This window comes from Heterocephalus glaber, unplaced genomic scaffold, assembly GCF_053883595.1.
Source record: "Heterocephalus glaber isolate CG9 unplaced genomic scaffold, H.glaber_assembly_v1.0 deba00000678, whole genome shotgun sequence".
Lineage (NCBI taxonomy): Eukaryota > Metazoa > Chordata > Mammalia > Rodentia > Bathyergidae > Heterocephalus > Heterocephalus glaber.
In genome coordinates, this window is record NW_028258157.1 from 3,023,375 (window position 1) to 3,036,442 (window position 13,068).

The following is a 13,068-nucleotide window of genomic DNA, read 5'->3' on the forward strand; positions in this document are numbered from 1 at the left end:
GAGTAGATGGCAGAGCAGAAGCCCATTTTAAGGCATTTTACCTGGGAGTGTGGTGGTACAACTCTGCTCAACAGAGAAAGAAGTACTCAGGGCATTCATTACCCTGGCACTCTCGTTACTACTTAACAATTCTAAACGACCACATGGTTTAATAGGCAACATAATATACACTAATTTTCCGTATCATAACTCATAACTAGGAATCTGTCGAACTACTTCGAGAGCAAAGATCATCCAAAAGGCTTCCCTGAGGGACTGCTACAGCTTCGCGTGCACAGCTGGCCCTAGAATACACGGCCTGTGAGGGGAGGGCAGGCCTGAAATAGCGTCAAGCTGTGAGTCTGGCGAACAGGAAGAGAGAAAGGACGCTGGGGGCGGGCAGTCGGGATGGTAGAGTCAGGGAATGGATCCAAGGCGGCAATATTGACGTTCTGAGTGCACTCAACTTGGCGGAACAGCTACAGGGTGAACAGGACTCCTGGGCTCTGAGGTAAAGCCTGGAACGGAGTAGGAAGCTCTGTGTCTGCGGTGGGCGTTCTCTGAGTCCGGGTGCGGGTGCAGGAGGGGCATCGTGTCGCAACACACACAACACACACCCAGGCTGTGGCCGGAGCCCTGGGGAGAGCTACTACGGGGAGAGGGCAGGAGGGGCTTCCTCAGGAGGGAGAGGGAGCTGCTGGGCTCTGCGGGACAGAGCCCGAGGGCTCCTGAGGTGGGACAGTGAGTGCATTGGGGTGGTGGCACTGTGCTCCTCCGCGGATTCGCGCACTAATGGCTCAGTGGCTGAATGTGCTGGGTGGCTGGGTGCTGGTGGGAGGTGGTCACTGTGCTGTGACCTGCGAAGGGAATTCTTGTCGCGGCCCTGGCTCCCCCTTCTCGCTCTGCTTCCTGCCTGCCCTGGGAGGAGCACCTTTCCTCCAGCATCCCCTGGCTGCCTTGGAGGTAGCCGACCATACACTGAAAGCCTGCGCGGAAATAAACCTCTCCTCCTTCAGCTGTGGGGTCCAGTATTTTGTCCCAGCCACAGGAACATGAGGATGAGCGGTAGCTAGAGAAGTCACGGATTAGGATTACCAGATTACGCTGGAGCAAAGATGGGAGAAGACGGGGGATGGACCCCTCAGTGTTAGCTGTGGAGGTGGGGAATGGCACAGCCAGTGTGTGCACGCGTGTGTCTGTGTGTGTGTGTGTGTGCGCATGCGTGTACGCGGGGGCTGTGTGTTCGTGGTGTGCTGAAGATGGGGCTAACGCCACGAACGGATTTCAAAGATGCGGTGGGGTGGGAAAGGTTAGGAAAGGTTACTCGCGGGAAGAGCGAGCTTTGGCTTTGGATATTTTGTCTGACTGGAGCTAAAGCCCTGAGTGAGGAGTGAGCGCAGCTCCAGGGAGGGAGCCCGGTGACAGGTGAGAAGCAGGGGAGGCTTCCGTGTAGTGTAGGAGGAGCAGGGAGCAAAGACATCCGGCCCTCCACTAACAACGGAACCGTGACTGACACCGGCCAGCAGCCCAGCCCGGGAGGAGAACGGAGAGCGAGCGCCGGCTCCGGGTCCCGCGACTGGAGGAAGAGGACGGAGCAGCAGAGCCACCCTTCCAAGCGTGTTTTATGTCAGAAAGAGGACGTATGAGAAGTAATGCAAACAGCTAAAGTGACTGACGTGATTCTCAAATGCTGCTCAAACACGAAGCTGTGTCGCATGATTTTAACCAGGAAAATACCATGTCATATCAGCAAGTGCTTCAAAGTTAAGGCTTGCAGCATCTGGAAATCATTGTAACAGGAAAACATTTCTCTTTTTCACAAAAATGATTATAAAATGAAAATACTTGAACTTTGAATTTTTACAGGAGTCCTCTGAGCACAGGAACTAATCAAATGCCACAGAACTAGATAATGCCTTCGACCCCATAGAGGATTGCAGTGCAGTGTCAGTGCGAGTAAACTAACATGCTTTTCCCGACTTTGGAGAAGTGTGGCCATCAGCCCAATGTTGAGCTTTAATTTGAAAACGCAGGATGATTTTTCCGGAAAGTATACTTATTAAATAAGACTTTTGCTAAATAACGAGAAACTAGAGACACTTATAGCTAAATGGATGCACATTGAGGCAATACTCTTAGGTGAAATAAATAGGACACACATGTGTAAATACCAAACAGTTTCTCTGGTGTGAGAACCTGAAAGTCGAATAATTGATAATTTGAAATAGGAAGAAAAGGTCCAAAGGGGTAGGGGTGGGGGGAGGGGAAGGGGAAAGGAAAGAAGGGAAAGGAAAAATTATGAGAAAAGAAAAAAAATGTAAACAAAGTCTGTGTAAATAGGGAAGGGTGGAGGGGTGAAGGGCACACAGGTAATGGAGAAAAAATAAGAACCAAGATACATCGTGTACATGTACAAGCACCCAATGACAAATGAAAACGTATTGTATACCTAAAATGTACCAATAAAAGAATTTAAGGAAAAAAATAAGTTAATAAGACTTGAATTTTCTTCTGTTCCCTAAATATGCAGAACTTTTAGAGTGACGGAGTGAAACTGAACAGTACTGGAAATCTTTTAAGTTCTGGTTTTAGCTCTGCCAATAAATACAAATGTCACCATTACCAAATTATTTGTCCTTTGTGAATGAATGTCCAAAAGCCATTGTTTACAACTGATTTGCTCCACTCAGGACCCAACGCAGTGTGACACACTTCACAGAGCTAGTCTTTTCATTTTTAAACTAACACAACACCCCTACACACACACACACACACACACACACACACGCAAACTTTCTTCATGACATGAACTACTTGATGAGGGATAAGTTCAAGCTAGCCTTTCAAAACTGTTTTCAAACTTCTTCAGAAATTTCACCATCATCGAACAGTTGATTTATTTCAAAATCATGTGCTAGGTAACCGCACAATTTTACCTATTTCTCAAAGATTTGTTGGATTCCAGAAGCAATCAATCATGGCAGGACTGTGATTCTGTAGTGATTCGTGAGGGTGGATTGTTCCCTCGACATCCCCGGAGGAGGAGGGGACAGGCCCAAGGATGGGCAAGGAGGTATCCAAGCACAGGGCTCAGCTACTACTCCAAGGAACCCCTCATGTGGCTTCCTTAAAAAGCAGCTCCCCCTGTACCCTTCTCCCATCACAGTGAAGCCTAAATAAGCATGTCTTCCCTTTGGGCTGCACAGTGCCAGTTTACCTAAGTTAATGTTTACTTAGTATCTAATGTTTTCTATTGAGAAAAAGTGAGCTTTGTTTTCTCAAGGTTTTTGCCAAGTCTCATAAATCTGGGAAAAGCCGGTCGGGTAACTCCTACGAATAACTGAGGTGGTCACACACAGAATGAACAAGGGCCCAGTTTATAAACCCATTGTGGTGGGGCTTTCTGGGTAAATTTGGATTTCTCACTATTAATTTACAAGCTATACAATGTGCACTCAAAGAAACAGAATTAGAAAAGGGTAAAATATATGTATTTAAACAAAATTTAAATGTATTAATGTACAATCTAAAGTAAATAGCTATGAAAAAAGAGAACCAAAGAAATTGGCAATGCATTTTAGTTGGTGGTTTTGCTGTATTATAATTTTCAAGCAATTATACATCAAACAACATCACTAAAAAGAATAATTTTGTGGGGGTATATCCTTCACCTTTTAAGTTGACCAGTCATTCTTTAATCAAAGCTGAGGAGTCATTTATCAACCAACCTAACAGATTTTTTGAACCAAAAATTCCTAGTAGTGCATTGAGAAAGTGCTTAGTTTTATCTACAAGTTGCATATAAGCCTGCATTAATTCCATGTGAATTTCATTGTTTTAAAGTCAAAATTTATTTCTCTAGACATGGAATTACAACATTATTGAAAATGCCATCATAGAAACTTTCTAAAAATGTCATAATTTATTTATAAAGGACACAGATTACATCAGGGAAATAAGGAATCCAGCTCCTGGTGGTCCTATTTTTATTTAATCATTCTCCATGGTAAAAAGGCATTTTTCCCAATTTATACTGGAGATGGCTCTCAAGAGCAGGATGTAGATGAGTTTTAGGGAAGAATCAAGGGTTTGGGTATTTATTTTATTTTAGAGATCCCAGAAAGAGAGTTTTCCTAAAAAATGAAAGAGAGATGGCATTTTTTAGTGTCTGAAAAGCCTGCTGGTGTTTTCTTTAATTTTATGGCTCCCTTTGCATTTCCACTAGAATGTTCCCAGACCACAGTAGGATGTGAATGGACTAACCTTTTCTCTTCAGGGCTGGGCGGTATCTTCTCAAAATAAATAGACATCATACACATTTTTCTTGAATATTTCTTCCTTGAACCATGTCTACAGATTGAAAAGACTACCTTGGGAAACCCCAATGCTACAGCAGACACTGGTAGCTTAATTAGAAAAGTCCAAGAGTTAGGCTGGCTCTAACAACTTTTTCTCTCTTTTTTTAAAGTGTTTTGTACACCTGCAGTACTGTACAGTAAAAATGGTTGCTAATAGGTCCTCTTGAAAGTCAGTAGTTCACAGGACGGTAAGAAGCACCTCCTGGTCCCTGTGATGCTAGGTGCAGTTAGGAACCAATGGGACCTGAGAAGACCCTATAAGGCAGAGGAAGACGCTGACAGGCCAGCTCTGCGTCAGTGTTAACAACCTTATCACAGGGGTCACCGGTCATGAAAGGTAAGGGTGACATAAATACAAAATATGCATAGCGAAATCCAGTTCTGTAACATACTACAATGTCCTCTAGCAACAATATCATGAGACTGGTAATTTTAAATTTTCTGTAGTTACACAAAAGTAAATAAAGTCACAGGTTGTCAATTTTTATGTCTTATATTTTCTAACATCTCCAAAACATCATCCTTTACATATAAAGAGTAAAAATGATTAATCAGGCATTTAACTTTTTTCATCCTAAATCTTGGAAGTCAGATGTGCGTTTTACACTTTCAGCATTGCTCTATATGAATGATACATTTTTGTCAGATACACTTGTTCTGTATTCAGATTTCATAAAATTTACAATTGAAAAAGATTGCATGTAGTAAAGGTGTTCAAACACATAGGAGTTTTTAACCTCTGAGTCCAGTATCATTTTTAAGTTTAGCTAATTAAAGGGATACACTTTAAAAGGCGAATTGAAAGCTAGCCTGAGGATGTAGACAGAGAGGGCCTCCGTCCAGAGCGCCTCCTGGAGCCGAGGACTCTCTGCCTGGGCCAGGCTCCCGAAGAGAGCCTTGCCTTCCTAAGCCTCACACACAGCCCTTCTCCCACCCTCCCTCCTTCCCTCTTTCTTTTCTTCCTCCCTTCCTCTTGGCATCCTGTGCAGTATCCAAGAGCTCAAGGCAGCCCCCAGCCCCAAATTAAGTCTCCAAGTTTTCCATAGCTGTCCTGTGCCCTCACCGCTGGTCTCTGCAGAGTGGAAGTGGATGTTGTTCTTTCAGGATTTACTGTGCATCCATGTCCACACTATTTATTGATTAGCGTTTCAAAAACTGGAGGAAGTGCTGTCATGAATCTGCCGGTTTGGTGGCACTGTACTTAAAGTAAGGAGAACAAGCAGGTTTGGAGCAGAGTCCTGAGGCAGTGGTGACACCACGCCAGCCAGCTTGGCGAGTAACGGTCTTGGCTTTGCTTCCCTGTATTTGGAAGATCACTCTGGAAACCGCGTTAGAAATGTTTCCAGGCTCCACACCCTGGAATGGAAAGGACAGCAACACCCACTACCTTCCAACTTTAAAATTTGGGGGGTTTTCCTTGACGTGTAGGGACTCTACTCTGCATCCCCACGTCTTTCTGAGCCAGCCCAAGGCTCAGCAAAGGGAGGTGTGCGGTTCCTTGCGTAGAATCAGGGAACGATGCCAGAGAGGACTGACACGTCCAGACAGAGATCTCTAAGTATCGACATAGACAGGAGGCGTTGCCCTTAATATCCCACTGCATTCGCAGGGTAAAATTCTTAAATCAACAATACAATAAGGAAAAATACCATGTACCTGTGATATGGCTGTTGGCTATCTTCAGTTCTAAAGGTACATGAGGACTGTGTGACAGATTGAGAAACTTGACATTTCCAAAGCTACCTTGCTGCAAACTTAAAGTACTAAGGTAATAGCTGCATAAAAGGAAAGGAAATTATCATTAATCACACTTTCTTATTTTCTGGGCAAGACAAGCAATATGTTTAGTAACAATTTTTTTTTTAATCTAGTGGAAGGAGAACTTCTATTGGGAGACACTCATGAGCTATTTGCAATTAGAACTTCTTTCATATTACTCAAATACAAAACTTTGAGGGAGTCAAAACATGTAAAATAAAAGAAAAACCAATTGGCATTTACAGAGAATTCAGCCTATTCCACCACAGGCTCACTTGCTGTGTGTGTGTGTGTCTACATGCCACATATATGCATATACGTACATACAGAGCACCACAAATGATCAGTCCTGCATTTAAGATAGTATGTGACTGTATTGATAGAAATAAATGAGTCAGATTTTTGAAAGAAAGAAAAAAGTGCGAACGGTGGATATCGCAGGTAGAAGTGGAAGTGAGGGAGAAGGAAGGCGGAGCTCTCCAGGCCGTTCTGCGGGACGGATCAGAGTCTGGCGGAGGGACAGCGACGCGAAGCCCGTTGCAGGCCCGTGTGGCCCCCGGGGACAGGACAGTGAGCTCAGGGTGGACACTCAGGAGGACTGGCTGGGGAGAGCAGAAGGAAGGGAGGACGCACTCTCGGTGCCTGTGCTGTATCTAAATGCACCTCTGTCCAGGATTTGCACCCAGGTCCCTAGCGAGAAAGTAACATGAGGCCAGTAACACAACTGCAGTCAGGGCAGAAGCAACAGCGGGAAACACACACACACACACACACACACACACACACACGTATCTCAGACACACGGATTTCTTTAAAAAAGAATGATTTTTCTTCCGTTAGTTTTTCATTTGTTTCTCTTGATGTTTCTGTTTTCTAGCTGTCATTTCACCTACCCGAGTAGCAGATAGCGTGCTGCTTCTGCTGTTCTGCACACAGCCCAAGCTGCAAACAGCCCCCTCGCCTGACCAGCTCCCAGGATGCACCCCCGCAGGCTGGGGGTGTCTCTCGGCTGAGGTGGGCGAGGTGCCAGGGTTCCAACCCGTCCAGCACCAGGAGGCCCACCGTCGCTCTGTTGCCTACTGCCAAGCTACAGGAAACTGCTTCAATTGGTGAGGAAAAAGTAGGCAAAGCAGCCCGGCTCTGCAAGCCCCTGACGTGTTGCCACCTCGGCAGCAGGACTGGACCCCCGAGAAGGCTCAGGACTCCACCCACCGAGGAGGCCCAAGAAAATCCGGATGAAGAATGAACAGGTGGGGAAAACTGAATGCTAAAGTGTGAATTTAAAATCATAAGAACATCAGCCAGGGCTGCCAGCTGGCAACAGGGATGATCCACACGGTGCCACCCTGTCTGAACTGCGTATGCAAAGCTCTCTGCCATCCCAGTTTTCTTTACTTTAACTTCAAGCCTGATTGACGTACTTTATTTTTCCTCTTAAAAGCCCTTGCTTGTTTTCTGCCCTGAGCTTGTTTTCTACCCTGACCCAAACATTGCTCACAGTTAATGGAGCAGACAACAGATTACATCATGTAGTTTAAAGACACTAGGCAGGGAATGGAGCGCATGCCTGTAATCCTAGCACTTGGGAGCCTGAGGCAGAAAGACCCTCAGGAGTTTGGGGCCAGCCTGAACTACATAGTGAGAAACAAAAGATTCTCATAGTTGAATTCTTCTAATAATCCACATAAAATCCACTAAGGCCTTTAGTTAAGGGCAAATACTCATTTCTTTAAAATATTTGCTTTTAAAAGGAAACAATATTTGTGTGGGTAACACATTCATGACAGGGCCGTAATTCTGAAGTCTTGCTGCTGGGCAGCGCCAAACCACTGGTGTCGTGTGTGACTGTCCATCGATCGGGTGGCCCTGGACAGGCCCTGGGGAATGGTTCCAAGGGACCAGAGGAGGTACAAGATGGGGGAATTACAGCCCCAAGGGAGAGGATGTGCAGGCAGTGCACATGCCTCCCTGCCATGGCGCACACACCCCTCCTGTGACATGCACACCCCTCCTGTGGCACACACCCCCCTCCTGTGGCACACATACCCCTCCTGTGGCATGCACAACCCTCCTGTGGCAGGTGAGTAGCTTTCTTCAACGGACGGCTGGTTAGCTGCCTTGAGCAGCAGTGCTCCACTCCTCAAACTACCCTGTCAGCGGTAAGTGTCCCGCTACGCACTGGTAATGTCATTTTCTTTAAACTACTCTGGTACTGCTGGCCTCAAGCCATCACAGACACAGCTGATGTTAAATTTCCAAGGCCACGGACGATTATGCTGGCAACCCTGGTAAATGTTTGCAGTCAGTCAATTTGGAAGTCTAAACCCACTGACATCAAGGACTGTGGTTTCAAGCTTTCACACTTGCTGTCCGGTGCTTCGGCTTGAAGCGTCAGGGGCCGGCATCCACCTGCCCGAAGCAGGGTAATCCGTGACCGCACAAGAGCAAGCCACAGACACCTGAGTGACGAGTGGGCGCCAGGCAGTTCCGGTCGGCACGCAACTCGGGCCTCGCTGGACACCGCAAGCGGCCACCGCCTCACAGCTGCCAGGCAGTGAGGGCTGTGGGCTTCCGGATGGCACAGCTGCGGGCCGCTGGGCCAGGCTGTGAGAAACCAGGGCCTCTACCTGGGCGTCCGCGGGCCCCATGGACTCCAGGGGGTGCGATTGTGCAGTGCCCAACACACACTCCCCAGCAGTCAACAGGGAGGAGCCCACAGAACACCCGAAGCTCATTCTTCAAGCTTTCAGGACATAGACGTTTGTTAAGCAGCTTTGCCACAGCTCCTGAATGGTCAAAATTGTTCTACTGTGAAAAAAATTAACACTGAGAAATCTTGGAAAGAGTTTTCTATGTGCTTTTCTGGAAAATAAATAAAATAAACCTCCCTGTAAGTAGAACCTGGCCAGGTCAAAACGGAAGGAAAATGTGTGTATGCGATGTACTCATGAGTTTCCCACTTGAAACTTTGTGTTCATTTTGATAACTCCTTTGGACTTCCATATTTTCCAGCTTTTGCTAGATTTATGGCCAGAATTTTATAGTCATTTGAGCTTTACCGTATTATGGTTTCCCGAGTTTATGTGTGGCCCAGGAGGCAGGGAAAGCCTGTAACAAGGCCCTGTGTGGCCCAGAAGGCTCCTCGCCTGGACTTCTGCGGAATGGTGTTACTTTGTTTCCTCTGAATTCTTTTCGGTGTAAATGTGAGACACACAAAATAACATGTCAAAACACATTATCTGCAAAGTTTTCCAACTACTTAGCCCATTTATATTTAAAAGCTTAATAGAACCTTGAACTTTCTTCAAATGCAAAGCAAAATAAATATAGAAATAGCACTGTTACCGAAACAAAGAGAATCACACACACACACACACACACACACACACACACACACACACACACGGGTAATCTGGCATTGCTGAGACTGAAAGGCAACTAAAGCTAAATCAGAAAATCACTGCAGAAACTGTAAGTAAAACTGAATGGAGAAAATAAAGTGCTGTTCAAGACAATTGTTCATTTTCTATTTTCTTCTTTTCCTCGTGTGGAGTTGGCCTTCTCTCTCTCCTCTGATTTTCCCCTTTGGAAATCTTCAATATAAACCAGGTAAGCTTCTACAAGTTTATACATGCATAAATAAATTGTAGAAAGCTCTCTAATCTTGTATTAAAAATAAAACAGCAAAGCAATAAAAAATAGTATGGTGTTCTTAACAAATACTAAAGATTATTTCAAAATCAGTTCCAAAATTGTACCATGTATAATTTTTAACCAGGGAAATTAGTAGAACACCAATATAGTTCTAAACTGGGTAAAATTAAATTTCACAACTGAGCTGTGTGTGATCATCATATGGATATGCAAGTTTGATTCATTATGGCTTATTTGATTAGTATCTGATCTATATATTCAAAGCATCTTATACCAATGGAGCTTTCTGCAATAGTATTTCCCATTCAGTTCATCACATTGACCTTAAGATTCTAGACACTCTTAAGCTTTTCAACTACATTTTCCAATAAGAATTTTTTATATTCCTATAATAATTTCCAAAATGTGAGAGTATCTATAGACAAATGCAAGGTTTTTAAAAAATAAATTTGATGAAATAATGAAAAAACTCTTAACACTTATTTGGAAGCAATACAGCTTACAGATGTACTGCATGCCATGGGATGTTTTCTTTACTGTCTAAATACAATCAAGGTTATTTTCTTATGCTATCTATGGCTGGACAGGTGAAAGAGAAACATTTTTAGATTTTATTGTTTTAGATTTTATCTTAGATTTTCAGATCTCATAATCATTCATAGCATAACCAATTTAAGATTTTTTCTTTGCCCTTTGTTTTTCTCTTTGTCCACTTGTCTCTTTAGTCTCTTCTATACTTTGTTTATTTCCCACACCTATAATTATTTTAGGAATGTATTTGTTATAGACTGAGTACTCTTTGATCCTAGGATTTTGATTATTTCAGCTACTCGTTAGACATTTTACTACAATGAGTAAACAAGTCGTGCCTGAGTTAGCTTTTGCCGATTAAGTATTAGAATTCGCCAGAGTCGCAGGAGAAGGGTCACTGTTGGCAGTAAGCAGAGGAAGCGGATATCAATTTGCCCTGGGATCACCAAATTAAGTGATTTGATGATCGAAAAAAATCACAGTCCTTGCCCCCCAGGAATCCTTTGTAATTTGAATACAACTCTGTCTGGTTTGTGGAAGGCAGGTTGGACAAAGGGTCAAGATGATCTCAGCTGGTTAACCCCACAGTGTTAATCATAATCTTACAGTAAAAGGAACTAAGAGCTACTGGTTATGCATGGCAGACAATGACACATCAAACATTAACAGGTCATGCAGTGCATTTAGCATAGCTAGCAATGATTTAACAATAAAAGAGAATTGGTAAGATTGGGTGCCAATGGTGTATTTATATATCTAGGATCCTGATATATATATGGAGCAAAGTTAAAAATAGAAACCAGTACAAGTCAAACTCTGGTGGCCTCAGAAACTAGGATACTTAGACATATTCAAATAAGGCAATTACTAGAAAGCAGGCCTGTTAATTCTGAGATTGAAGTACCTAGCTGCAGGTGATAGCCAACCTAGTGACATTTTGATCTGTATGACTAGCAGGACCCAAGGTGTTACAGTGACTTTACACTACATTTGTTTCAATGAATCAGTAAGGTTATGAAATATGATCAGCAATAGGATCAGCATTTCTATTTCCAAATTTCTGGAGTTGTCTAGCGGGCAGAGAAAAAGAGAGAGAGAGGAGAGAGAGTTTTATAATCATGAATTGACTCACATAATTGTGGAGACGGACGGGAATGCCAAGAAGATCGGCAGCTGTCCTCGGGACACCTGCAGAACTGGTAGCAAAGCTCTAGCCTTCGTTCCAATGCCTGGGAACCAGGAGGGCAGAGGGTGTCCTTCAAGCCTGCGGAGTGAGGACGGAGAAAGCCAATATGTAGCTGGAGTCTGAATGCCTGCAGGTTCAAGAAGCAGAAAGATTGGATGTTTCAGTTCAAGTCCAAAGAAGAAGACCAAACAAGCAAACAAACCCCACAAAGACAACCCTGCCCACGTCCAGCAGAAGAATCTCCCTCCCACTTGTGAGTAGGTCAGGCCTTGATTCCAGACAGGATGGGGCCCACGAACACCAGGGAGGCCAGCTGCCTGTCTCAGTCCACCCACCCCAGCCCCCAGCCCCACTGGCGGCCGCTCCAGATGTGTACAGAGTAATGACCAACCACACCTGGCCGCAGGCTGGCATAGACAGCATCACAGTGGCCCTGTCTGCCCATCCTGCTCAGCACACAGCTCACTGAGGCCGACTGCACTTCCACGCATTTGTACCCCAGTGCCTGGGGAGCTCAGGCTGGGCAGAGGTGCAGACGGGAGAATCCCAAGTTCCAGGCTCCGCTCACCAACAGTATACCGGGACTAGCTAGGGAGTCCCATGGATTAAACCATGGCAGTGGCTGATAACATTTTCCATCCAACCCTGAGTATGTTAATAAAGTTAACAAGTCAGAAGGAGGCATGCACGTGCTCATGGAAGGAGCCTGGGGCGTGGTGCAGGGGCCCCACCCCACTGACCCCCACGCAGCCCCGCTGAGTGGGGGGCCGGCAGCGCTCTCCTCTGCACACAAGGGCTGGCCACACTTTCACTTATCAACACTAAGGAAATGAGCACGTGCAAGGTACACTTGACACTTTGTGATTTTATTGCAAGTGAAGTCACAGAGCGGCAAGAACTCGATATACAGTAGTACAGACCATGCCTTCCTTGTGGGGACCCAGACATGTGGTCTAAGGTGACCCTTACAAACACCCCAGAGAGAACCTCAAAACTGAATAAGCTCATTGACCAAAATACAGCACGAGGTGATAACTTTAGGTTACCCGTAAATAACAGACACACATAAAAAATAATTAGGTTTGAACATGTAATCTAGAGAAAAGAATGGAATGTTTTCTCAAAAAATATGCATAAATCTGAAAGGAATTTAGCTAAAGCTCAGATTTACTTATTTTAAGAAGCACTTACTTTACAATATAGAATACTTATATTTGTACTGATAAGGAGCAGTGCCACAGTAGCACTGGCATCTCATTTCATATTTTGCTCGATTGGCTTCTTTCAAAATGAGGTAGTAATCTCTTCCATGGTGCCAATATTATTCTCAAATTTTATTATAAAGACATTTGCACTACAAGGACGTTGAACAGTGTAGCAAGCTCCGCTATAAACATACTTGGGTTCTGCAATTAATCTCTTTGTATTTACTCTATCACACATTTGTGAATTCCTACTTATCCATCTGACTTAAGAAATTGGTTTTCAAAGGCAAAAATACCAATATCCTGCTAGGCACATTAGCAGGATACACTTGTCTTTATTTTCTGTTAAAGAGATAACCCTAATTAGCACAACTCACTTGTACTGTCCCCTCTTCAC

At 44.5% G+C, this 13,068-nt stretch overlaps 1 protein-coding gene across 5 annotated transcripts in view; it reads right to left on the reverse strand.

Annotated features, from left to right (window-relative positions):
• The window catches only part of Sema3d (semaphorin 3D), a 161,823-nt gene that overhangs the window by 119,837 nt on the left and 28,918 nt on the right, over positions 1-13,068 (reverse strand). For 4 of the 5 annotated variants that reach the window (XM_004839776.4, XM_013070355.3, XM_004839774.3 and 1 more), the window contains exon 2: positions 11,413-11,593. The gene's annotated coding sequence lies outside the window, so the exon portion shown is untranslated. The remainder of the gene's footprint in view (positions 1-11,412; positions 11,594-13,068) is intronic. The other variant, XM_087206761.1, reaches the window with a different exon arrangement.